We start from the raw sequence: 26555 nt of genomic DNA on the forward strand, positions 1-26555 counted from the left end.
CACTCTGAGCCAGGGGAGAAACTGCCTGGCAGGCCCAGGAGTGGATGCTGGGTTGGACAGCTCAGGCAGTAGAAGGACCTTGAGGATGCTAAGAGATGCAGAAAGGTTGCTTTTTGACTATAATTGACAGACGCCAGCTGGTGTTGGTGTCCTGGGGATATGGTCTGTGCAGGGAAATGGCCAGGAACTCTGTTCTAGAATAGACCTGAGGGCAATGCTTTTTTTGTTCCCTTTGACTCTTGATATCTTTCCATCTGAATGCTTTGAGAGTTACTGCCCTGAATTTTATAAACACTGCAGGTCTGTTTCTCCTGTCAATCATGGAAGGTGCAGAGTGGAATCTCACATCCTGATGGATGTGCAGGAATTTGCAAGGTGAAGGAGTTAGGTTGCCAAAGAGAGTTCTAGTAAAGACAGCAGTGTATGAGAAATTCAGAAGGTTGGGACCTATGAGGTGGCACATACATATGAGGATGGCATTCTCTGTCCCCATGGATGGAATGACCCAGTATGACTGGATCACAGATTGCAAACAGAGGGGTGAGGAGAGAAGAAATCGATCTCAGTGAATGTGCTTGGCTGGATATCAAGTTGGGAGTCCCTGCTCAAGATGAAGCTGGACCACTGGGGTCCACAGATGCCTGGGATGCCTGGCAAGCTGGTGAGTACATCCATTAGAGGTGTATTTGCAAGAGGGTTGAGGGGCCTCCTAGGAGAGAATTTACCTTAAAGAAAGAGTGAGTCAGAAATGACAAATGCGAATAGGAAAAGAACCTTGGTTATTAAATTCGGGAGGAGGCAATTCTGAGCCCAGGGTAGACTTTGTTACTCAGATTACCTCCTGGCTAAGACCTGCAAGGAATAATAACTGTGTTCTATGGACATTCTAGGACCTGGGGCAAGGGATGTGACAAATAAAATATGAAAATTAGCTCTTTTAACAAATCCTGATGCTCCCCTGGGGCCAAGCAGCATTGTCTTACTGTCTTCCCAATAGACAGAAGAACATTCTCCCTGGGTTGCAACTATCCACTGAGCATGGACTCTGGAGGCAGGTGGGTATACCTGATGGGCACAGAATTACTTGGCAGAGCCGGTGGCAGTGACCGGCAGGACCCCTGGATCCCAGCAGGAGAAAGTGACAGATGTCACTGGTGACTCACGGCACTCACCTGTAAACCCAAGGGAATTGCTTTCTGGAAACTTCCAGAAGGATTCGGGGACACATTTCCAGAGAACTGATTCTGTATTTGCACGTGGGGAAAAAGAGTAGCAAAAGCCAGATTATACTTGAGTTGATGTTTTAGGATTTTGTTTTCTACAGTGGAGTAGGCATCCTTGATTGTTTTCTTAGTATCTGTTTCCTGCTTCATCACTTCTAACAAAATCCTGATTTTGTTCGGGTATCCTCCCTTCATGCATGGGAGATAATCCCATTCATAGGGATTAGGGGCGAGCCTGGTTGGTTTAAGAGTCATTCCATTTCTGTCCCCAGTGATTGGCTAGTGTTGGTCATATAACTCAATTTGGTCTAATAAAATGTGGAGAGGGGCTAGCTATGCACATTTGAAGAAGTCATTCATCTGCAGTCTCTCAGGACAGTGTCTAGAAGCAGCCCACTCTTTTTCCTCTGGAATCAGTCAAGCACCAGTGGGGGGCGAAAGCAGGTGCCACGTGCTTTCTATCCCGCTAGGATGGAAGAGGGGCAGGGCAGAGAAGGGCTGGAAAACGTATGCAGAGCCTCCGACGTAAGTCAACTCTAAAGATCGCTATTCTGTTGGAACTTCCAGGTATGTATGTCAATTAATTTCCGTGTTGTTTATGGCAGTTCGCCTTGAGTTTTCTATTATTTGAATCTGAAAACGTTTCCTGATAAATGTGGTTTGGTGATGTCTTGAGGTTTCCAGGAGAGATGTCCTGGACCAAAGGGACAGTTTCTTCTAGGCAAGGATATAGACATTCTAACTGAGAAGATGCTTCCCTGTCACTCTTTTTTTTTTTTAAACATTTTTAAAATTTAAATTCAATTAACATATAATGTCTTATTGGTTTCAGGGGTACAGGTCTGTGATTCATCATTTTATATATACCCAGTGCTCATTATATGCTCTCCTTAACGTCCATCACCCAGTTACCCCATCCCTCCATGCCCCTCCCCTCCAGAAATCCTCAGTGTGTTTCCTATGATTAAGCAAAATAAGTCAATCGGAGAAAGACATGTATCATATGATCTCACTGATATGAGGAATTCTTAATCTCAGGAAACAAACTGAGGGTTGCTGGAGTGGTGGGGCTTGGGAAGGATGGGGTGGCTAGATGATGGACATTGGGGAGGGTATGTGCTATGGTGAGCACTGTGAATTGTGTAAGACTGATGAATCACAGACCTGTACCCCTGAAACAAATAATACATTATATGTTAAAAAAAAAAAAGAAAAAAAATAGTAGGAAGGGAAAAATGAACGGGGGGTAATCGGAGGGGGAGACAAACCATGAGAGACTATGGACTCTGAGAAACAAACTTAGGGTTCTAGAGGGGAGGGGGTTGGGGGGATGGGTTAGCCTGGTGATGGATATTAAAGAGGGCACATACTGAATGGAGCATTGGGTGTTATACGCAAACAATGAATCATGGAACACTACATCAAAAACTAATGATGTAATGTATGGTGATTAACATAACATAGTAAAATTAAAAAAAAAGAGTCTCTTATGGTTTGTCTCCCTCTCTGGTTTCATCTTGTTTTATATTTTCCTCTCTTCCCCTATGATCCTCTGTTTTGTTTCTTAAATTCTGCGTTTATCAGTGGAGATCATATGATAATTGTCTTTCTCAGATTGACTTATTTTGCTTAGCATAATACGCTCTAGTTCCATCCACATCGTTGCAAATGGCAATACTTCATTTTTTGATGGCTGCATAATATTCCTGTGTGTGTGCGTGTGTGTGTGTGTGTGTGTGTGTATCACATCTTCTTTATCCATCACATCTGTCGTTGGACATCTGGCCTCTTTCCCTAGTTTGACTATTGTGGACATTGCTGCTATAAACATTGCCTCCCTGTCACTCTTATGTGGAATATATTATTTCTCCTCTCAGAGCTTGACATGGCTAGGTCTTGTGTTTGGGATAATCAGCTGTCCCTGGCCATACCCAGGCTTCCCATTGAGAGATGGGGTTTATGTTCCCTCTTTTTGAATCTGGGTTGACTCTAATGACTTGGTTTTAATCAACACAATACAGTAAAAGTGACGCTATATCACTTCTGAGGTTAGGTCAGAAAAGGCGATGCAGCTTCTACCTGGTTCTTGGGATGCTTGCTCTGAGGGAAGCAGCAGCCTTATAAGAAGTCCAGTTACCTGAGGTGGCCATGCTGGGACAGCCATGTATAGGTGCTTTGTCTGAAAGCCCTGGCTGAGCACTCAGTGGACGGCCTGCATTGACTGCCAGCCATGTGAGTGAGCCATCTCGCATGTCCAGCCCCGTGTAGCTGGACTGAGGTCGTATCATCGCAGCCCCTGCACACATTGGGTTGCAACAGCATGAGGGACCTCAAATGAGAACCACCCGGCTGGGCTTTGCCTAAATTCCACAAAATTGTGGGCAAAAGAAAATGGTTGTTTTAAGCTACTAAGTTTTCAGATCATTTGTTATAGCAAAGTAACCCTCATACAAGCTGCTCATTGTTTTGTTTTGCTTTGCTTTTGATTTGTATTTTTAGCTTCCCAACTATTATGTGGAAAGGATTTCTTCTTTTTTCCTTCTCAGTGGTAGAAATACAGGGCATTAGTCTCAGAATTCCATCTCATTCCAGCCCATCTTGGTTGCGAGTCAAACTTGCAAACTAGCTTAAGTAAGAAAGGTGAATGTGTTGGAACAACCTGGAGGGTCTCCAGAGTCCCAAAGGCGGGTAGTCAGTCCGTTTCTCACCCTTGTGTAGTGTCTTCCCACGTTGTACCAGGGTTGGTCTATGTGGCAGGTGGAATATGGCAGATGTGATGGCATGTCATTCTGACGTTAGGTCACAAAATGCTGCAGCTTTTGTTTTCAGCTCTCTCTCTTTCTCTTGGATCACCCACTCTGGGGGGAAGTCATGTCATCAGCAGCTCTCTGGAGAGGCCTGTGTGAGGAACTGAGGCCTCCCACCAACAGCCACCTTGGAAGCGAAGCCTCCGGCCCCAGTCAAGCCTTCAGATAACTGCTACCCAGCTGAACAGCCTCACGGTAACCTCACAAGAGATCTGAAGCCCAAACTGCCCAACTAAGCCTTTCTGAATTCCTGACCCTCAGAAAGATGTGAGAGGTACGAAATGTTTTTATTTTAATTGCTATGTTTTGAGGATATTTTGTTACGCAGTAACAGGTGTAGTAGATACAAAGTCTTACAACCCTTTCTGTCTGTCAAGGAAAAGGCTATGGAAATCCCAAAAGGAGTTTCATCTGGTGACTTTTTGTTCAGCTCCCAGTACATTTAAATGGTGGAGAAAAAGAAATCTGTTACTTTTTTCATTTTGTCCTAGGTAGTGTTTCTCAACCCAATCCCATCCCCCTTATCCCCATACACACTCCAGAGAGAGAATTCCATTGTGGGCAGGTATGTGTTCTCAATCCCTATGTGAGGTATATATTGTTACATATTTTGGTACTTAGCTGTATTTTTTTTTTTTTTTTTTTTTTTTACACAGGGGAAGTCATGGAAAGAAAAACATTTATTGGTTCTTTTTATGTGTCAAGTAGCCTGATAGATACTTTGTGTACTTTAATGGAAAGAAAAAAGCAAGTCAACCCCAACCCTGCTGATAGTTCTTCTGTCTTCTAAGGGCAAGGTGGTGACCTAATTTATATCAGTGGGACACTGAACATACATTTAGATGTTGCTGGGGCAAGGAGAAAGTATGTCTGAGGTTCTGACAGTTTTTCTGGGGACCTAAGGGTGAGACACATAGCAAGGGACCTTTTGTTTAGCAAAAACTTGGAGTCTAGGACCTTGCAACTGGAGGCATCAGGGTGGTAAACTAGATTGTCCTGCATAATATGGAAGTGAAGATTGAGCTTCTGGGAGTATCTTGCAGATGAGGGACTCCAGGAAACAGAGAAACAGGGAGATGTGAGGGGAATCCCAAGGAGGGATGGGTACCTATGGAGGGGTAGTTTGGCATGGCAGAAGGCTGGAACCTACAGAGAAGGTGGCCAGTTGGAAATTGCTGGTGGCGGGCCAGCCATGAGACCATGGAAATGAGAGAAGCTGGGTGTTCATTTTTAAGTTATTTGGGTTTTAGCCATGTCATCCCCTTCCCATGGCCCCAAACCAGTAACGAAACCTGCTTCTGTTACAGTGCCTCCTGCAACTCTGTTTTGAGGGACAGCTAGCTGAATTACAAAGGCTTGGTTGGCACGAAGTGGAGACCAGCTGAGGAAAGGGAAGGTGAGTGAGATCAGAGTTTGGAAAGAGTTGGATTTTAAGCCAAAGTGACCAAGAGAATGCAAGGCTCTGGGAATATTGATGAGGACATGGGACTTTGTCAGGACATGGGGTTGAATTTGAACCAATGTTATTTAAATCTCAGAGGGCAGGGTGACCTCATATGCCATTGGGTTTCAATGATACTATTTCAATAAACTTGATCTCCATTTTACAGCTGAGGGACTCAAAGCATAGAGATGCGCATAAATTGTCCCAGGTCACATGGCCCCTAAGTGTGGCCCTGGGCTGGAGTGCTTCAATATTTGTGTGGGGAAAGTGGAGGGCCTTGTAGAGCTACCAGTGCATGCTGTCCAAGACTTCCCCTCGTGATGAGGGGGTGGCAACATTTCTTCTGTAAAGGGCCTGACAGTAGATGTTCTAGGCTTAGCTGACCATGCTATACCCATGCATCAACTTGACTTAGCATGAAAGCAGCCTTAGACCACGCGTGAATGCACGGTGTGGCTGTGTTCCTGACAAACTTTATTTGTGGACACCAACATGTGAATTTTATATAGTTTTCGTGTGTTATGAAACATTATTCTTAAAATTTTTTTCAACCCTTAAAAAGTGTAAAAACCATTCTTCACCTGTGGGCCATATCACACCAGGCAGCGGGTTGGGTTTGGCCCGTGGACGGTAGTACGCAGACCCCTACAGTACACCATTCAGTTACTTATCAGTTCGTAAGTGACCAGACAGGATCAACAGGAGAGCTTTAGAGAGGAAAGAGGAATGGTGAGTATTGACTGGATAAAGAGGAGTCTCATGGTCTTCTTTCCTAGGAGGTGGTTGCTGAAACTCACACAAGGCTCTTCCCAGACATATGAGCGCATTGCAGTCCCCGCTCCTTTTAACCTATAGGTCTAATGAAGCCTCTGTTCCCTTGGACAGTTCATACTTTCTCTCTTGACCTCACTTGCTCTTTGTGTGTGTGTGTGTGTGTGTGTGTGTGTGTGTGGTTGTATGCATGTGTCTGTATGTGTGCACAGGTCTGCATATATGTACGTGTGTATGTGTCTACATGCTGCATGTGTCACATGTTTTTGTATGTGTATGTGTGTATGCATAGGTATGTGTGTGTATGAGTGTATGTATCTGTGTATGTGAATGTATGTGTAGTGTGTGTATACATGTCTATATGTGTGTATATGTGTTTGTGTGTACATATGTGTGTGTGTGTTTAATGAGAAGGTGTGACTATGTATCTTCAAGATCCCTTCTTTTTTTTTTTTAAAGTAGGCTCCATCCTCAGCGTGGAGCCTTGTGCGGGGCTCGAACTCACGACCCTGAGATCATGACCTGAGCCGAAATTAAGACTCAGACGCTTAACCAGCTGAGCCACCCAGGTGCCCCAGCGTCCCTTCTGCCTCTGAAACTCTCGGATTTCATAAAAACATATCTGATTTCTTAGGGTGAGATTTTCTTGCTCACTCCTGCCCCCTTGTTCCTTCTCTTCAATTCTGTGAACGTCCTCCCCCACCTCTGACCCTCCTCCTCTCTGATACTCTATTTCAAGGCTGGTGGGATTATCGTATCCAAAAGCATCCCAGGGAAAAACAGTCTGAATATCCAGGATAATAAAACAAGCCTGTGAGAGGTGAAGGGGTGTGTCACCGCGCTTTGTCTCGACCCTTAAAGCCGCATGCTTCAACCGTCTCACCATGGCAAGGATTTTCCTGTTTTCTGAAAAGCTGATGTAACACCCTCATGTTTTCCTTTTTCTTTTTCTTCTGGGAAAAAATAAGAATTCATTTTCATTGGGATTAACGAATCTTTCTTCTTCTTTTATGTTGGCAACATGAGGTCTTAGCAGATCTCTGATCTGGTGCTGAATAAAAAATATAGCATTACAATGGAGCACGGAGGCTGGGGGCTTGAACCCAATTTGGATTACCGTGCACAGCAGCGGGCATTCTGTAACTAATGGTGGGGGGGTGTCTTTGGAGCAGGTCTGAGGGATAGTCCCCGGGGACCAAGCCCCACACGCCCTGCTTATTGTTCCACTGTAATCTGGGGCCAGTCCTGGGGAGGCTGAGCCTACAATCAGATGCTCAGCGCGCCGGGCTTGCTTCAAGCTCTCAGCCAGGTGGATATGAAGCACCGCTGTGCAAAAGCGGGATTGGCGTGGAGCCAGGAGACATAAGAAGGTCGCAGCATTGGTGAAAGCATTTAGTCTCTCCAGTCTCAGTTTCTCTCTGTATCAACTTGGGTGGATCATTTAGACCCCGAGGCCTCACTAACCTAGAGGCACAGAAGGGATTAGGGCGATCCTGTAGGGTGGAGGGCTGCCCCTGGGGGCTGGGGTTTGCACGGAGACTCCAAGGGCGGAGGAGGGAAGAGGGCAAGAGAAATGGGAGGTGGGGGGGCGGGGAGAGCCGCCATCATCTCTCAGAGAGCCGCTGTTTCTCAGATGCTAGAAGCTCCCTGTGTCTGAATGATTCGCGGTTATAGTTTACAGTTATTTAGGGTGCTAGTTTAGAAATATCCCCATGACAGGTAGTAAGGCTTTAAGGAGAGAGAATAATTCCTACATTGAGGGATGCCTGGCTGGCTCAGTGAGAGGAGCAGGTGACTCTTGATCTCCAGGTCGTGAGTTCGAGCCCCACGTTGGGTGTAGAGATGACATAAATAAATAAAAACTTAAAATAATCATAATAATTCGTACATTGCAGGCCCATTTGAGGAATAGAGGACAGTGGGTCCGGTACAGTGAAGGTGGCCATGGTGATGCCAGCACTTTCCTCAGTGTCCTCGTAAGGGGCCCCGACCCGCTTCATTTCCGGTTCCTCTTAAGGTGCTTCTACCTGCTTCATTTCCAGTTCCACTCATTTCTTAAAATCTGAAGGAAATCTTAGTGTACTGCTTTGCTCACCTGCTCTGAGACCTTGATTCCTTCCAACAGAATATCAACCTCCCGGGAACCACAACCAGGAGCCTCCCAACTTCGGCACAAACTACTGTCCCGGCTCTATTTCTTTGTCTCTCCTAAAAAATCACTCTGTCTGGCAAAACGAATTCTTACTGTTGCCCTCATATAATAATACCGAATATTGTCTTTTTCATTTCTCTGAGTCTCTGCTCCCTCATCTATTTGTCATCGTTCTAATGATGATTAAATGAGATAATCCATGGGACATGCTCAGGACAGTGGCTGGCTCACTGTAAATGTTCTGTATGTGTTAAAAGAGATTCCCTAGTATCTCTGCACTTTTTTTTTTTAGATTTTGTTTATTTATTTGACAGAGAGAGAGAGAGAGAAAGAACAAGCAGGAGGAGGTGCAGAGGGAGAGGGAGAAGCAGACTCCTCACTGAGCAGGGAGCCCGATGCAGGGCTCGATCCCAGGACCCCGGGATCATGACTGGAGCGAAGGCAGACGCTTAACTGACTAAGCCACCCAGGCTCCCCTGCACTCTTTTTTTTTTTTTTAAGGAAGACCTAATTTCGTCTTTATTGGTCAATAGCTGTAAGTGTATTTTCTCTAAATGGATGCAGGTAGGCAATGGCTGTGTAGATCTGTTTCATTCCAAAATCCTGGGAAATACTGTTCGTTTCATCAATACGTATTTTGTGTCTCCTTTGATGCTCAGCCCACAGGGGGAAATCGTGGGCTGCCTGGACATTAAATGTGAACTCTTAAGTGGTCTCCTGGGTGGTAATAATGGCTTCTGTTCACCCTTCAAGACTGAACATGTTTTACTTCTCCAACAGCTCGGTCTCCAACCATCCTGCTTGATGATACAGCTCCTCGTTAGGACTACCCAGGTGAGAACTTAATTTCTACCTACCTGCTTCATGCTATTTCTTCCTTCCCAGCTATACTTCCAGCTGCCCGAAGGTCAGATATCTTCTGTGTCTAGAACAGTCCTGGCATTTACCTTTTGCTTTATGTAGGATGGCTTTCATGCTTGATGGCAGCTATCTGGCAGCCTCGGTGCAGGACAGAGGGAGGCATATAGGAGAAATTCCCGCTAAGTTCATAGATGAAACTTTCCTGACTCTGGAATTAATCCTTTGGACAAGGGGGTCTGGATACATTTCTGAGGTTGTTGTCTGAGTTCTAGCTGTGGATTCAGTGGATGCTTCCTTCTGTCCTTTTAGGAGAAACTAATCCTGTGTGCCATGCAAACACACAGCACAATTGAAAAATTCACTATTTTGTTTATGTGGCTACTGTAAAGCAGTGTAAACACAGATACCTGTGTTTATGATTTTAACTTTTATTTCTTGCAGTAATATTGGAATAATGTGAAAATGGAAATTAAGGTCAAAAGCATGCAATGCCACTACTCCAAACAAATTGACTGCTTTCAGTTTTCTGTGACTCGTTCTGATTCCCTTTAAGAGGTAGCCATATGACTTTTGCATGGTTAGGCCGTAACAGAGCTGGGAATAGGAATTCTAAGAAAAAGTAAGTCCATTATTGATAAGTACTTACTATTTGCCAGGCAAAAATGGTTCATGTGTATTTCTGAATTTTGAGTTCTCACACTAACCCTATGAGCTAGGTATATTATTATCCCATTTTAAAGATGAGGAAACTAAGCTTTAGGGAGCGGTGGGGTTTGTATGTGAGCCCTTCTTCACTCTGCTGGACAGGCCCGCCAGCCTGGGAAGCAGCATCGACATGACTATGGTCAAACCTGATGCAGACCCCCCACTCCACGTCAGCAGCCCCTGAACCCACTTCCCAGCTGCCGAGGGGGAGGCGTGGCACCTGCTGTCCCCACACAGCGCAGGACAGAGGAAAAACTGAACCGCCCTTGGAAGTCAGAACATGTCCTGAAAAGGTTGACGTTTGTTCCAAATGTGTCTAAGATACTGGTGTCAGTTTGAACCCCCCAACCCGATTCCGAGCCAGGGAGCGGCAGCCTGTCGGAAGCCCGAAGCGAGCACAGTGCCATGAGCCCATCCTTGCCCTGGTCACCCAAACACGAACATCCCTTGTGCCGTGTCCTGGGTTTCAGGCTGTGTTCAAGTGTTGGGAAATGAAGGTACATGGAGGCCGAGGGAGTGTCTCGGGGACACCCTGATTTCCAGGAGCCGAGCAGCCTGGCAGGCACAAGCGGGGGGGGGGCGGTGGCTCTGTCTGGTGGCCCTTTATGACCTCCGTGTTTGGCACATATTAGACCCTCTGTAAATCAATGTTTGAATGGCTGGATGGACAGATGGAGTTGTTCATATCAAACAGCTGCACTCCCTCTCGCTTGATAAAGACTAAACTAGAGGTCAACAGGGAAAGCTGAGTGTGTAACTGAGCGTGTGAGTCTGTGAGTGTGTGTGTGTAGACAGGGGGGGAATGAAGAGGCAGGCAAGGGCACCATCATTTTAGCCATGCCTGCTGGAAGCCCCGACGTGGTGTTCCTTTTCTCACCTAACACTCTCCACGAAGCTACGTGGTAGGTGTTACAGCTTGCATTTTCCAGTGCAGAAGTAAGACTCAGGGAGATTAAATACACTGCCCAAGGACATTCTTGGGAGTGGCGGAGCTGAGCCCTGACGCGCGGTCACTCAAGCCTGCGGCCTCCTTGCCATAAGGTGCTGAAGGGCTCAGTGACGGGGCGAGAGCGTGGGACCCAATGTCTAAGGAGGGCCTGAGCTGTATTCCTCCTGCCCGGTCCTGGAGGAGGAAGGGTGGGGGGGAAGGGAAGCTACTGGGGGGTCTCTGGGAGCCAGGGGCTTGGGGAGGGCACAAAGCTAAACCCTTAGGCCCCTGTGTGAGCACTGCTGGGAGAATCAGGACCCTGAGAGAGGAAAGGTTCAGGGAGAGAGATGCCTGCCTGCAGTGTAGACAGGAAGGTTTTAGTGGCTGGAAATTTCCATTCATGCTTAGGCCTTTGTGCCTGGCGTCAGACAGGAATGGATTTTAGAGCCTCGGGCCACACGGACACCGGTGCAGCAAGCGTCCCGGTCACTCCCCTTCTCGAGCCTCCTTTGAGTAAGACTCTAACCTGGAGCGAGTAAGTGAAAAAAGGCACCATTTGTAAAGTGCAAAGCAAACCCTTCACCCTTTTACGTCTCAAATCCCAGTATCCATGACAACTGGCCGGGGTGAAGAAAATGGCGGTCTCCTCCCCATTTCATTAACTTGCAGTTGCTCCAGCAACTGAAGATCCTGGGCCGGCCAGATTCACGGCGCTTCCTTGCTTCTCAGTCCCTCTTTATTGCCCGCCTTGTTGTCCGTGCCAACTTTGCTTTGTCCTTCGTTGGAAAAGTCTGTGAGAACCAGGATGGGCAAAGTGTCAGGCTCTTGGTGCTGTTGAAAATCCTTTGAGTTGGAGAAGTCGCTGGAACAAAGGGGCAAGAGAACAAAAAGCCCCCAAGTGCTTGGCCCCTGCCTCTCGGGGTCTTCATCATTTGAAACCCTGGGATTTGAAAGTGTCTGACTTGGCCTTTCCCAGGGACAGTTTGGCAGGGATATGGAGAGAGGGGGGCTAGGGAACGGGTTGGACAGCAAGCTCAGCAGAGAGAACTTCTCAGGCCCACAGACTCTTATTCATTTGGATGGTGGTCTTTATCTTCTTCCCTTCTTTGCCTCTCTTTCTCTCTCTCCCTGCCTCCATCCCTCCTTCTCTGGCATAAGCTACTGGGAGTACTCTCCTACTTGCAGAAATTCTATACAATGAGGTCGAGCTTCAAAATCTTTGAGCAACCAGTTCCTTCCAATAATTTGTCCTCAGGATATTTGCACAAAGAATCCTCTGTGATGCCTTGCAGGGTCACTTAATTGGTGAAACAATGGAAAAAGTCTACAATGGCCAGAAGTAGGATTGGTCAAATACATCATGGCTTATTTGTACTTTAGCAAAGGGATTTATTTTTTGTTTATTCATTCGACAGCTATATATCGATCCTGTGCTGGTTGCTGGAGATCAATGGGGGTCAAAAAAAGATATGGTCCCTGCCCTAATAAAGTTAAAAGATATAGTCAGATAATGCAGAAAGAAATGCAAATCACAAATCATGACAAGTGCCATATGGAAAATGATGGGATATGATAAGATATGAAGAGAGGGTGTATTGATGACACTTAGCCTCATCCAGAGACGGGGAAGACTTCTTTAAAAGCTGATGATCTTTGAACTGTGATCCGAAGGACAAGACAGAGAAACATGGCGGATGGCTGGAGTGAGGGAAATGCAGGCCAGGCAGAGGGACTGCCATGCCTCTTGCAAGCCACAGTTCTGGGAAGATCATGGCTTGTTCAGAAAGCCAAGAGTGAGCGGGCAGCAAGAATGGAGAGAGGGAGGCCGGGCGGGCTGCACAGGGCAGGAGAAGAAGGTGGGGCCAGGGCCTGGAGGCCTTCTCGATTATTTTGGGAGTCTGCTCTCTATCCTAAGAGCAATGAGCAGTTTCAGTGTGGCCAGGAGTGAGAAGGCAAGGGGTAGTCAGGGTTGTGTGACAAAGTCAGATGTGCAAAGAAATCCCTGTGGCACAGCATAGTGCAAAGTTGACAGGAGGCCGAGGGGGTATGCAGAGGCCAGTTAGGGGGTGGTTAGTTCAGGAGAGACAGGGGCATTTGGACTGGTGGTGGGGATGGAGATTGTAAGAGGCAGATGGATTGGAGATATTTAGGAGGCAAAAGCGATGGGACATGGTGATGGATTGGATATGGTCAGGGGAGGGTACAGCCTAAGAGGGAATGAAGGGTCCAGGACTATATATTAGTTTCTGAGCACAGCTGTAACAAAATACCACAAACTGAGTGGCTTAAAACAACAGAAATGTGTTGTCTCACAATTCTGGAGGCCAGAAGTCCAAAAGCAAGTTGTTGGCCAAGTTGGTTCCTGGTGAGATCTCTGAAGGAGAACCTGTTCCAGGCCTCTCCTCTAGCTTCTGGTGACTTGATGCCCATCTTTGGTGTTCCCTGCCTATAGAAGCATCACCCAGATGGTGGCTTTGTGTTCCCATGGCCCTCTCCTCGTGTGTATGTGTCTCCGTGCCCACATTTAGATGTATGTGTCTCCATGCCCCCTTTTAAAATGATGGTCATATTGGATCAAGGGCTCACCTAGTATGACCTACTCCAGGAAGACCTCATCTGAACTAATTATATCTGCCATGACCCTGTTTCCAAGAGAGGTCACAGTCTGAGATATTGCGGGTTATGTGTCAACATGTCCTTCTGGAAGAGGACACAATTCAATCCATAACAGACTCCTTCTGGACTTCTGACCATACTACTGGGTGGATGGTGGTGCTAGTCTGTGAGAGTGGAAACACTGGATGAAACCCGCATTTGGGGGAGAAGACGTTGAGTTCAGTCTTAGGTCTTTTGAGTTTGAGTTTGAAGTACCTTTAACTCATTCATTTATCCTTAAGGGTTTACTAAGCGGCAGCATGTAGCAGGTGCTGGGCTAAGTGCTGTGGACATGGATACGAGCAAATCAAACTCCTGCCCTTGAGGAGCTCAGAACCCAGTGGGGACAGACCTCAAACACACAATCGAGTATAAAGTTGCAGGTGTAACATGGGTTATGAGTGAGAAGCAATATGAGAGCCAACAACAGAGAGATTCAGTCCAGTAAGAGAGATTAAGAAAGGGTTTCTTGAGAGAGGGGTGACTAGAAAAAAGGAGAGCAAGAATATTCTAGACAGGGAGAACAGGTGAGCCAGAGCAGTAAGAGCATGAGGCATGGAAATGGCTAGTGTGGGGGGATGCAGAGAGACGAAGCGGTGTAGGGTCTGGTGAGCATCTGCCAGGCTTTGCAGGGCCATGGAAGCCAGTTTGAAGAACTTGATTTATCCTAAGAGCCTGGGGAGCCACTGAAGGTTTGAGCCAGGGAGTGGCATGCTTCAGCAGATAAAAAGGACCTTGCAGCCTGCAGTTTGAAGGATGGTTAGGAGGAGGGTGTAGTGGGTGCGGGAAGACCACAAAGTCTTCCTGGTGAGAGACAGGGAGGTGGTGGTGTTGGAGATTGACCTAAGTAGACATACTCAGGAGATCTCCGGAAAAGAAATGTGAATGAACTCAGTAATGAACTGGACATGTGTGAGGGAGAGAAAAGCATGAGGCTGGCTTTTGGGTCTCTTGCATCTACAACTGCATGGCAAGAACACTGAATGAGCACCAGGCTTGGGGAGAAGTCATGGGTTTGTTTTGGGAATGTGGGCTTTGAGGTGCATTTGAGTCTTTCAAGAGAAAAGGCTGGAAGGCTGCTGGATCATTCCACTGAGAGCTTAGGGAAGATCTTGGCCAGGTGGGGGAAGGTGGGACCCAAAGTAGATTCGGGAGGGCCAAGTCGAGCTAGCAAATGATTGTAGCAAAGGGAAACACGAGAACATGTGTGTGGCTATGGGGAGGTTTGCAGCTTTAGTAACAGGAAAATTAGGGAATTTCTTCTTTCTGATGGTTTCTACTTTTTTCTGAGAAGGAAGAAGTGAGGCTGGCTGCTTCACATGGGAAGGGAGGAGGCAGGATGGGAGGCTGGTGGGGGATTGGCAGAGAAGGTTTGAAATGATGTAGGAGAATAGTAAAATGGGGAAAAGTCTGCAATATTTTTAATGCAAAACAAATTGCAGAATCGATTGTATGCAGGACTTCAATTTGCGGCAGAAAAAGTAAAGTGGTAACACATAGACACACTTCTTGATATAGTTGGATGACCAGCCACTTAGAATTCTTTGTACTTTTCTGTACTTTCCAAATGTACTGAAGTCAACACGTCTTGCTTCTGCAATCAGAAAAGAACTATTTCTGAAAAGGTCATATCATCTTTTGCCTTTATTCTTTTCCTTAAGAAGAGACTTGGAGTTATTAACTTGAAAGCTCACTGTTAAAACTTTTGTAAGCTTAAAACAACAAAACGCTATCGTATTTGTTGACAAGAAATGTCCTTAACTTCAGGTAGAATAGTAGAGGCCGTGTTAATTATAAGGTGGCATCTTCATTACCTGAAGTTCCACCTTCTCTGCCTGTCGGTCCGGGACGGTGAAGGCTTGCTTCTTGGTGCCGATCCCATCAAGGGCGAGAAAGCAGAGCAACCCCAGGGCAGGGAGCCATCCTGGGCCTGCTCTGAGGGCAATACGTGGGCATCCGATGTCTTTGATTAGGAAGAGAATTCTTTCAAAATTGCCCAGGCTCCAACACATTATGTTATTTGATGCTATTCAGTAAAAGCAAGGTATTAAATGTTGTAAACACATTTTTTTTTTTTTTTGGTTTTTAGTTTCCATACCTTTATGTCTTTTCAAAAGAGTCAATTCACAGATGAGAAAAAAAAAAAATCCTTTGCTGTAGCTTGGCATATTGGCTGTATGAGGGTAATGCCAGCTACAAAAGCAGAGAGCCCCCCAAATTTGGGTCCCACTTGAATTACTTAAAGCAATATGGGGAAGTTTAGTAACTTGCCCAAGGTCACACAGCTGAGAGATTAAAGGGCCAGCACTTCCAATCCCGGAATACCTGCTTCTCTCCTCTCTTGTGTTGCCATCCGACATGCTAAGACGCCTCTGCAATGTTATTTCCTTCCCTCTTCTTCAGACCTGGGAGGGTAATCTGTCCATATGCTTGGTGCCGTGTGCACCTGATTGGGGACATGGAGGTGGTGGCTCCGCCCGATGTTATACATCAGATACCACGCTATAGATGTCTACGAAATGAGTCTTGTCCTCAGCGGTATCCGTGAAATCACAGGCTAGCTGGGCTCTGCATTGCTAATGTGCATTACAATAGATGCATAAGCTGCCATCAACCATGTTTCCATTTGTGCCACCCCAAATCGCCTCATGCATGACATGCATGGAAGTGAGGCATTAAATCTAGAACCTGGGCTGCGTGTGTGGGCTCAGACTGTACCCCAGAACCCTCCTCAGGGCAGAGCATGCAGGCTCGTTTTCGGCACAGGCTGCTTCTCCCAAAGAAGGCACATGGCGAACTTCACAGGGGTCCCCCAGAGCAGCCCAGGGTGACCAGGGAGCCCGGCCGGAAGGGAATCTCTAACTTCCCCTCCTTGGACGGCCCCAGCCAAGAGGCAGAGGTGGGGAGAAAGGAAGATCAACTTTTTTTGAGATGGCATGGGAAATCGGGACATCGTGAGAGACGAGTCACTATCCTTTCAACCAACACGTTGTGTTCTGTCACTGTTGCCCGGGAGGAAAGTGTCCTGGCTGAGGTAAAGCTTAGGATCGGACTTAATCCTTCTCTCAGGCCACATAAAGGGGGACAGACGCCCAGGCCTGACCCTGACTGAGCCAGAGACCACAGACAGACCTGGTCTGGTACAGCTCTGTCACTTTGTAGCCCTGTGCCCTTGGCTACAGATTTTGGTAACCCCAATTTCCCAATATGTCAGACGGCACTTAAGACACCACATGTGCGTGGTTCTGTTTCCAGAACTCCTGCCTCCGGACCCATTATTTGCAAGTAATGAAGAAGTGAGAATGAGTCAAATCATTCCACCAACCCACGGTTTTATTCAACGTTCTATTACCAAGTTAAAAAATGCTCATGCAGGGAGGTTCTCCTGATGTTGGCAAGCTTGCTCCCGGACGGGGCTCACATTTTCGAGTGTTCCCATTTACAGGACGCTTACCCGATTTCGGAGTTCTTTCCCCTAACCCATCTCATAAAATAAGTCTGTCATAGGAAGAATTTTTCTGGTACTTGCAAATCTCCCAGCCACAGAATAACCTCCTTCTATCTTCCCTCCCCGCCCAGTGATATCAACTGCACACAGACATTCATACCCGGGGTCTCATAAACCCAGTGCGCACCCAGCTCGTCCTTCTTTCTCCTGTTTTCCCCAGCTGAGCTACAAAGGGAGGCAGCGAAAGTATGGAAATGGGGGAAGGAGACCCCTTGTCAGGGAAGTCCTAAGAGAATTCCAGGGCCCAGGAGGAGAATGGATTAGTGCAAGTTGGAAGTGCAGCCCCAGGGAGACAACTGTTTGCTGTCTGTCACCCCAGCAAGATTGATGGCATCTGATTCACTCCCTGCCCAGTCCCCGCAGCTCACTGGCGGCTGACGTCTTCAGCAAGTAACGGAAAGTTCCTTTCTTGCAGAAAGCACGTGGGCCGAGAAACCCTATGACGGTGAGGATGCACTAAGCTACCCTCATTTCTTTCCGAACATAATAGATGGGGGAAATACAATTAGGTGCCTGCATTTAATTTTGCATCGAACTGAACTAGAGCATTAGTAATTAAAATCACTTTAAATGGATCCAATAAATTATGAAAAGTTACGGCCAGTGAAGCAATTTTGTGATCATTGGTAACTAGAACTACTTAACCAGGAGCTCCTGGGCTCCTCTGGGAGGGTGCGAGACTGAAAAAAAATCTTATTTTGTGTGAGGCGCAAATTCCTTTGGCTCATGTGGCCAAGGAAACCTGGCAGACAGAGCCTGAAACTGGGCACTTGAGGTTCCCTGAGTCATAATAAGAGAGGGAGCTTGCTGAGGCCTCTCCGTGTGCTGGACGCTGGCCTCAGCACTTATAAGGGGGGAGTTCACTGATCCTCAGGGCAGCCGTCAAAGGAAGATGCAATTAACCCATTTTACAGATGAGGAAACTGAGCCACATGGCATCAATATTGGACCCACGCAGCCTGGCTCCATACCCTGAAACACTCTACTCTTTTTTTTTTGAAGATTTTATTTATTTATTTGAGAGAGATCCCAGGACTCTGAGATCATGACCTGAGCAGAAGGCAGATGCTTAACTGATTGAGCCACCCAGGCGCCCCTATTCTTGGCCTTTCTGTATCTAGGAACTCGAAGGCAGGCAGGTTATAGAGGAGAAAGTTTGGGTTTGAATCATTACATAAAACTCACTCAGGTGAAATGACCACAGGGTCCTGGAAGGGCCCCCGAGAACTCAGGGGCCCAGGCTGCTAGGCCATAGACAGTATTTTTTTTTTTTTTTAAAGATTTTATTTATTTATTTGACACAGAGAGAGAGAGAGAGAGAGAGAGAGAGAGCGAGCATAAGCAGGGGGAGTGGCAGGCAGGCAGAGGGAGAAGCAGGCTCTCTGCTGAGCAAGGAGCCCGATGCGGGACTCGATCCCAGGACCCTGGGATCATGACCTGAGCCGAAGGCAGCCGCTTAACCGACTGAGCCACCCAGGCGCCCCAGGCCATAGACAGTATTGTCTTGTACACACATAGATTCTCGATAAATGTGAACTGCAATCAAGCTTAATTACACGAGCTGCCAGCCCTGTCTCCCCAGTTCACCCAGATTTTTCTTATGTCTTTGATTTTCTTCAACCAGAGAAACTGCGGAAAAAAATAAGGAAAAACCGTGTTTTCCTTAAGAAAGATCCTCTAGTTCACGAAGGATGACAGCTAGACATGTGGGAAGCAGCCTGGCTGGTGTTTCAGTGGAAACCCTGAGCTTGCTTGCTCAGAGGCTGGAGCTGGGCACCGCGGCTGGTCTCCAGAACTCACTGAAGGGGTGCCCTCCCCTCCACCGCCCGTCCTGTCCCAACCACCCTCTAGCCGTCCCCCGGGTGAAGCACGAATATTTTTACGGTGAGATGTAGGTCTAACTGTGGCACTGCCCACAAAATACACAGGATTCCAGTGTGCAAATAGCCTGCCCAGAGTCTAACCAGCACCGGCCACAGGTATGCTAGCAGCAAGTTGGGGCGCTGGGCTCCCCGGCGCTCCGGAGGGGGCCGCTGCTAGCCAGGTTACTTAGAATCTTCTGTTCTCTCTCTCGGGGTCTCCCCTCTCTCCTCTCCCAGCTGTGACCTAAGTGCAGTCGGGGCAGCCAGAACTTGGGATGGGGCCTCCTCTCTGTTCGCTTTGTGCAGTGAGCTGCCTTCCTGGCTATCGTACCTCCCTGATATATTCTGTGGGTGCTTTGCCCGTGAGTGCGGGGACTATGTCTGGTTCTGTTTTCCTGGGTCTCAGGGAGAGAGAGGTGGGCGCCTTGGAGTGCTTACAGCCCTCCCAGCAGAGGATTTCTTACCCTTGTGTTGTAATGGCTTGCCCTGGCTGTCATTGCCATCAGAAATGCCTTCTTCAAAAAGCCAGCTTCTTTGAGACTTAGGCTTAGGTTTCTGAGCCCAGTAGGCATAGACTACACAGATGTGCTGGAGCTGGGGTCTGGGCCCCTCGCGCCCCCCCCCCCCCCGCTGCGAGTCACACAAGTTCTACCAGTTCTCACACTTGCACACAGCCATCAGGCAGATGGCCAGAAGGAGGCGGACAACTTTTCCACGTTGGTCAGTGTTCCCGGCGTGCGGCATCTGCATACTCCTCCCTTAGCGTAAGCTTGGTCAGTGGTTCCCACAGCCTGAAGGACAAAGGGGGCATCTGAGCCCCTCTGTGCCCTGGCCCTGCTGAGCCCTGTTCTCAGGGCTCACTTCTCTCCTCGCACCCCACGTTTCACTCCTCGACAGTGATCTAGGTGGCCCTGGGCTCCGCAGATGGGCCTCCTCTGCTCGGACAGTTTCTTTTTCTCATTCTTCCCTGGTTTCTTCTTCTCATTCACCTGCCCTCACCCTCAGGGCTGGCTCAGCTATTCCTCCATCTGAAAATCCATCCCTGACCTTGCAGGCTGGATCTGCCCACTCCACTCCCACTCTTACGGGACTCATGGAGGAGGAAAGTCCCTTGAAAGGAGCACTAAGACATCAGACAGACTGGGGTGCAAATCCAAGCTCCTGTCATCTTGGGCAAGTTATTAACTTCTCGGGGCCTCGGGTTCCTTGTAGGAGCAAGGCAGAGGGAGATCTGAGACCCACCAAAGGAAGGCCCTGTGATGTCGGAGGCAGAGATTGGAGTGATGTGGCCACAAGCTGAGGAACGCCTGGAGCCACCAGAAGCTGGGAGAGGCAAGAGGAAGGATCCTTCCTTATGCCTTCGGAGAGAGCACGGCCCTGCTGACACCCTGATTTTGGACTTGGTGGCCTTGAGAACCACGAGAGAATGAATTTCTGTTGTTTGAAGCCACTAGGTGTGTGGGGATATGTTATGGGAGCCCCAGGGGACAGCGTTTAGCATGCTATATGGCACATTGCGGTGCTCCATCAGCTTGGCCTGCTTTTCTTACCACTGTTTTGAGGACCAGGGAAAGGGGCCCAGTGTGAGGGGTGTCATGAGGCAGAATCATTTCGTGTATTCGTTTGCCAGGGTTGGTTCCTTCTGTGGAATAACTTTTTTATGCCTTTCTCCTAGCTTCTGGGGACTTATTGGCGGTCTTTGCTGTTCTTGGCTTGTAGGGCATCACTCTGTCGGTCTCTGCCTTCCTCTTTATGTGCTCTTCTCCCCGAGTGGGTGTCTGTGTCTAAGTATCAGGCCCTGGTCATATTGGATTGAGGGGCTCTCCTACCCCAGTGTGACCGCATTTGAACCAAGTACACCTGCAATAACCCTATTTCCCAATAAGGTCACATACCGAAGTGGGGGCGGGGGTGGTGCGGGCAGATGAGGGCTCCCACAAATGACTGGTCGGGGAGGCACACTCCAACTCATCACGGCGGATAGAAAAATTCTTTTGTGAACTGCATCATGTGCAAGGACTTGAACTTCAGGAATTTTGGTTTCTCCATCTTAGAGATAAACTTTTTTTTTTTTTTTTGGGCTGTGAAATCAACACCCTAGTTTCGGAGCTCGGGGCAAATCATACCTTATGCAAAGGAACTCTGGGGATGTTGACAAAACTGGAAAAACAGATGTCTCTAGCCGACTGGAGATCAATCTGAGCCGAGCGGAAGCTTGGGAATTTCAGGTGAACAATCCATAAATAATTGGTCTTGGTTATTCTTTCACTTGCTGTCTGCTGTAACTGCCTTAATTCACTGCTGATGCTTTTGGCAGACTTAATGCCCTGAGATTTCACAAGTGAACCCTCTCAGCATCATGGAGAAGCACAGAGATGATTTAAAATACCCATATACATGCTCCTGACAAATTGTACAGGACTTGGTCTGTCTCCCTCCCTCCCCTCCTCCCCTTCCCTCTCCTTCCTTCCTTCCTCCCCTCCTCCCCTTCCCTCTCCTTCCTTCCTTCCTTCCACTTTTTTCAATTTTCTTTCTTTCTGGGCTCCTCTCTCAGTGCCTGCGTTTGCTAGTTAATTGTTCTTTTGTGATTTCGTTGGTAGTGGTGGTTTGGTAATTGGCTGCCATACCTCCATGGAGAAGGGTGTTTCCCTCGATTCCAGCGGTGGCCTGCGTTCTCTTAAAAACGCCTGCACTTGGCCTGTGGGGGCCCGAGGGGGGTTGCCTGCAGAGGAGGCCCTCCGCTCACGGTGGCACCTGGCCTCCTGCCTTCAGCTCTCTCCGGCAGCTGCAAGCAGGGCTGAGGAGCGTGGAAGGCCCCTCTTGCCCTTCATGACTCCCGGATCTGCTGCAGGCCCCTCGGGGCGCGTTTCCACGCTGGAATCTGGACAATGTTATCCCAGACAATTCAATCCCTGCCAGAAAGGTATTGTCTCCCCAAAGGTTGTTTGTCAGCTTTTTTTTCCTTTTTTGGGCCAAAGGGGACTTTCAGGCATTTTTAATTTTTTAAAATATAGTTTATGTTCCAAATGGGAACACCTGTATCTCTTGTCAAAACAAAAGTTAAAAAAAAAAAAAAGAACAAACCCCTAAGCCAAAAACCCATGAATTGTCCTAAGATTCTCCATCTGTCCTCTCTAGCTCTGCCCCGCCGCCAAGAAAACCCTTACAGACTTGAAATAAAACCCAGGTGAGGATCTCCAACTGGAAATAGCTACCTCCTGATCTTACCCGCTGGAATCAGCATGGAGGGAAAGAGAAGCGGGTTGTAATCCATTGTTACCAGAAGTTGAGCTTCTGGGGAGAAATAAAAGGGTCTCAAGTTATGATTTGCTATTCTACTTTTTCAGTCTTGACTCCTCCTCCCGTATCTTTGATTAGTGGGCCGGCCTGCCTCTAAGGGACGGGAAGAGTTTGTGATGCTCTTTCTGGGTTGGATCTGTAACCAGCTGGCTGGACTCTGAACCCCCTGAAAATAGTAAGACTCTTTCCAGTGCTCCCCCTCCCCCACCCCAGCCCAAGCCCTGAGGTCAGCCCGGCGTGGACTCAGAAGTCTAGATTCACATGTGGAGTTCTTCAGTTCCCCCAGAAGTAGTCTGAACACCCGAAACAAGTAAACTTCTAACCTCATGCCATGCCACCCCCACCCGCGGATCGGAGGAAGGGACAGTCTTTGAAGTGGTGCAGCTAAAGTGTGACTTTTATTCAGAATCTTTTTTTTTAAATTAAAAAAATTCTTGTGAGTTTGGTACTCTGCTCCATAAGACATCCATTTTGGTTTTAGGAGCAAAAGTAACCTTTTCTCCACCAGATTTTTGACTAGCATTGGTACTCCTGTGCAGATGGTCCTGTGTCTCTTAAGACCTGGAGATGGGCAGGCGGTTGGAGCTGAGAAAGAGTTTGAATTATCATCAGATCGGGGCTGCCTTATGGAAGGGGCTCAGGAACCCTTTGGCAGCCCTTGAGGTGATGGCTGTTTCAGATGCTCCTGTCTTGACACCCAGTTTCCAGAGGGGAGTGTTTGGGGAGGCTCCTGGCCTGTCCCCACCCCTGAGCACTGTAGACCCTTCTTCCTGAAACATAGGGAATAGTTCTGTGACTACCTGTCTTCACAGTGAGGACTCAGCCTACCTGGCTATGAGTTTGCTTTGTTCTTACCTCACTCCTGGAGCCCAGCGGACACCACTGTGTATCCAAGGCCAAACACAGCAAGCTCCTTACCTTAGCGCTTCAAGAAAACCCAAGTGTCTGGTGATGATGTTAGCTCCTAGGGACAACTGGAGGATCATTGAGGTCTTAGAAAGAGTAAATTGACTGCGCGTGTCCTCCCTAAATCTCTTACAATCCAGGGGGCTGGAATGGTTTCCTCTGTGAGGTAATATGATGAGTGTGTGTGTGTGGGGTCATTATGGACTCATAGATACCTGGTTGACCTACTGGGGTCACCGTGAAACCAGAGGGAGAAAGGCGGCTTGCCAGGAAATCTTGAACAAGCAATCCTTTTTTTCTCACAGTTCAAGCCTTCCTTATAGGAAGATGCTCTAGGTTTTCATAAGCTACTTTCCAGACTCAGTTCCTTTCTTTTTCTTCCTCTATAATTCCTGCTTCTTCATGGAGACCTATTCCTCTTGCTGACTGAGTTAAGAGCTTTAAATTCTTCTCCCTTAGCCCACTTTGTTTCTCACCAGAGTATCACATATAAATGTTTCCAAACGCATACGTCTCTCTCCAGTGCCATTTATGTATGTATGTATGTATTTATGTATTTATTTTAAAGATTTTATTCATTTATTTAAGAGAGGGAGAGAGAAAGAGGGGAACATGAATGGGGGAGGGGCAGAGGGAGAAGCAGACTCCCCACTGAGCGCCCAAACATGGGCCTGGATCTCAGGACCCCGAGATCATGACCTGAGCTGAAATCAAATGCTTAACCGACTGAGCCACCCAGGTGTCCCTCCAGTGCCATTTAGAGATCTTCTCAAACACCCGAAACAAGTAAACTTCTAACCTCATGCCATGCCACCCCCACCCGCGGATTTTGACTAGCATTGGTACTCCTGTGCAGATGGTCCTGTGTCTCTTTTAAGTGCAGTCTCATTTAAGTGCAGTTGACCCTTGAACAATGTGGGAGTTGAGGCGCCGACCCCCATGCAGTAAAAAATCCACATACAACTTTTGACCTCCCTAAAACTTAACTACTAATAGCCCACTGTTGACCAGAAGCCTCACTGATAATATAAACAGTTGACTAACACGTGCTTTGTAGGTTATATGCATGATATACTAGAGTCTTATAATGACGTCAGCTAGAGAAAAAGAAGATGTTAAGAAAACCATAAGGAAGAAAAAAAAACAGTTACAATGCTGTATTGTATTTATAAAGAAAAACATCCACATGTAAGTGGACCCACGCAGTGCAAATCTGGGTTGTTCAAGGGTTGACTGTATAGCGAGCGCATTTTCTCCCAAAATCAGTGCTACCCTCTGCTTGGTCTGGGGCTGAACTCTGGGGAATGTGTTAGCATCCTAAGTGTACCTGTTTTATCATTGCATAGACCTGAGTTCCAGTCTGAGCTCTGCCACCACATGGTCAAGGGGCTGAAGCTCTCCGAGGCTCAGCTGCCAATCAGAAAGTTGAGGATGATGTGTCTCCCTCACAGTGACCTTGGAAGATTAGGCAAAGATGCTGACCGCCCTTTATAGCATGATCCTTGTGTGCACAGTGTTCTAAGCAATTTGAGATCCTCTACTCTCTTGGAAGGAAGAAACTTGCTAAATGCATCCATCATGTGTAGCCTTGGGATGGAAACACATCGAAAACAATAGTTCAGGGACTTGGCACATTTTACATTTTACGAAATCCAAACCCATTTATTTATTTGCAAAAACACTCAGCTGTTGTTGTCAGGCCTCAGTCTTTATAGAATAAATGAAGAAAATGCATGATCTAGGTTTTAAAACAAAAGACATAACCTGGGTGAAAAATCATGACTTGGTATGTAACGTTTGCTTTGCTCCACTCAGGGGTCTCAATTTCAATATTTTCAGAAGTCTATAAGATTTCTCCCTTCTCTCCCCAGTCTTGATGCTATACCAAAGACCTTAGGAATAATATACCTAAGTTAGAAAATTATGAGGATTAAGTAAGAGAATGGCAAACATTTTAACTGGCATGTAGAAGCCGGCGACAAATATACCTCTAATTATTTCTTTAGCTTGTTCTCCAAGGTGAAATGAACAGAATAGACTATGTTAAATGTATCTGAGGCTCTGATTTACCTTCATTTCCTTAGATCAGCGGTCCTCAATCAGGGATGATTTTTACTAACAAGAGACATTTGGCAACATCCGGAGACTTTTTGGTTGTCAAGACTTGGGGTTGGGGGCATGAAGGAGGGAGGAACGAATATGTGTGTGTATGTGTGCACATGCTGTTGGCATCTAGTGAACAGAGAGGCTGGGGATGCTGCTAAACTCCCTTCAATGCACTGGGAAGCCCCCACAACAGAGAATTCTCTGGTCCAAATGTCAGTAGTGTTGAGGTGAAGAAACCCTGGCTTTAGATGGATCCTGGTTTCTCTCGGCTATGTGTGTGAGGGGAGGATTTTTCTTCAGTAAATTAGACTAGTCCTGAGTTTTGAAAAGCTATCTACCCATGATCTTTCAAGAAAATATATTGAACTTCATAAAAAGTTTTTTAACTTTAGCATCTCGGCATTTTTTATGACAATGGTGACAGAATGGCCATGTTTTTAGGCTTTAATAAATTAAAAAAAAGAACCTACCCAAGTTATTGCTGTAAAGTCTAACTTGTTTGCTGTGCACTTAAAACTATTCCAAAAATAAAGTCTATTTTAAAAAGTCTAATGTGAATAGAATTGTGATGGGCGTCAATGGAGATTTGTGATTTGTCTCTGACTCTTTCCTAAGTGAAGAGTTACATAGCTAACACTGTATAATATACAAGAAAGTTGATGAGAGGAAATCTTATGAGTTCTCCTCACAAGAAGAAAATTTTTTCCTTTTTTCTTCTTTTTCTTTTTATTGTATCGGTATGATAAGATGGATGTTAGCTGAACCTATTGTGATGATCATTTCACAATATATGCAAATTAAACCATCAAGCTGTATGCCTTCAACTTATATAGTGATGTATGTCAATTATAACTCAATGAAACTGGAAAAAAAAAAAGGCTATGGTCAAATGAGTTCCAGGAATAAAACTTATTTCTAATTAGATTCTTCAGATTCTTCACATCTTTTCTTATCATTGGATTAAACAAAAAAAAAAAATTTCATTTTGATTTAATCAGATATGGGAATAAAACCCACAACTATCATACTGTTCAGGGGATTGCAAATCTTTAATATCCAGCACAAATTAAGATTCTGTGTTCTTAATCCTTTTGCTGCTCTCCTCCTGGTTCTGTACTTATTACTTTGTTGATCACTTAATTATGTTGGGTCTCAGTTTACTCATCAGAAAAATTAGGGGTCAGATAAGCAACCTCCCTGGTTCCTCACAACATTGAGATTCTGTGCTCTTGTGAAAATTGTTAAGTGTGTCTGTTTCATTGGGTTGGGGCAGAGACATATTTTGAGTGGGGGTCACTATGTAAGGTCTTGATATTTAAACAGGCTG

The 26555-nt window shown here is 46.7% G+C and overlaps 1 long non-coding RNA gene across 6 annotated transcripts; it reads left to right on the forward strand.

Moving 5' to 3' along the window:
* Positions 1-26098, forward strand: LOC144382843 (uncharacterized). Of its 6 annotated transcripts, none has more exons than XR_013450270.1 (7): positions 1-661; positions 998-1790; positions 4053-4304; positions 4687-4827; positions 5338-5426; positions 9178-9231; positions 20129-26098. It is a non-coding gene; the product is annotated as an uncharacterized LOC144382843 (long non-coding RNA). The 6 variants fall into 6 exon arrangements; XR_013450271.1 differs by lacking the exon at positions 4687-4827 and having other exon boundaries at positions 20129-21839; positions 22055-26098; XR_013450272.1 differs by lacking the exon at positions 4687-4827 and having other exon boundaries at positions 20129-21144; positions 21689-26098.
* Positions 26099-26555: the final 457 nt, after the last annotated feature.

Source organism: Halichoerus grypus, chromosome 8 (genome assembly GCF_964656455.1).
Source record: "Halichoerus grypus chromosome 8, mHalGry1.hap1.1, whole genome shotgun sequence".
Classification (NCBI taxonomy): Eukaryota; Metazoa; Chordata; class Mammalia; order Carnivora; family Phocidae; genus Halichoerus; species Halichoerus grypus.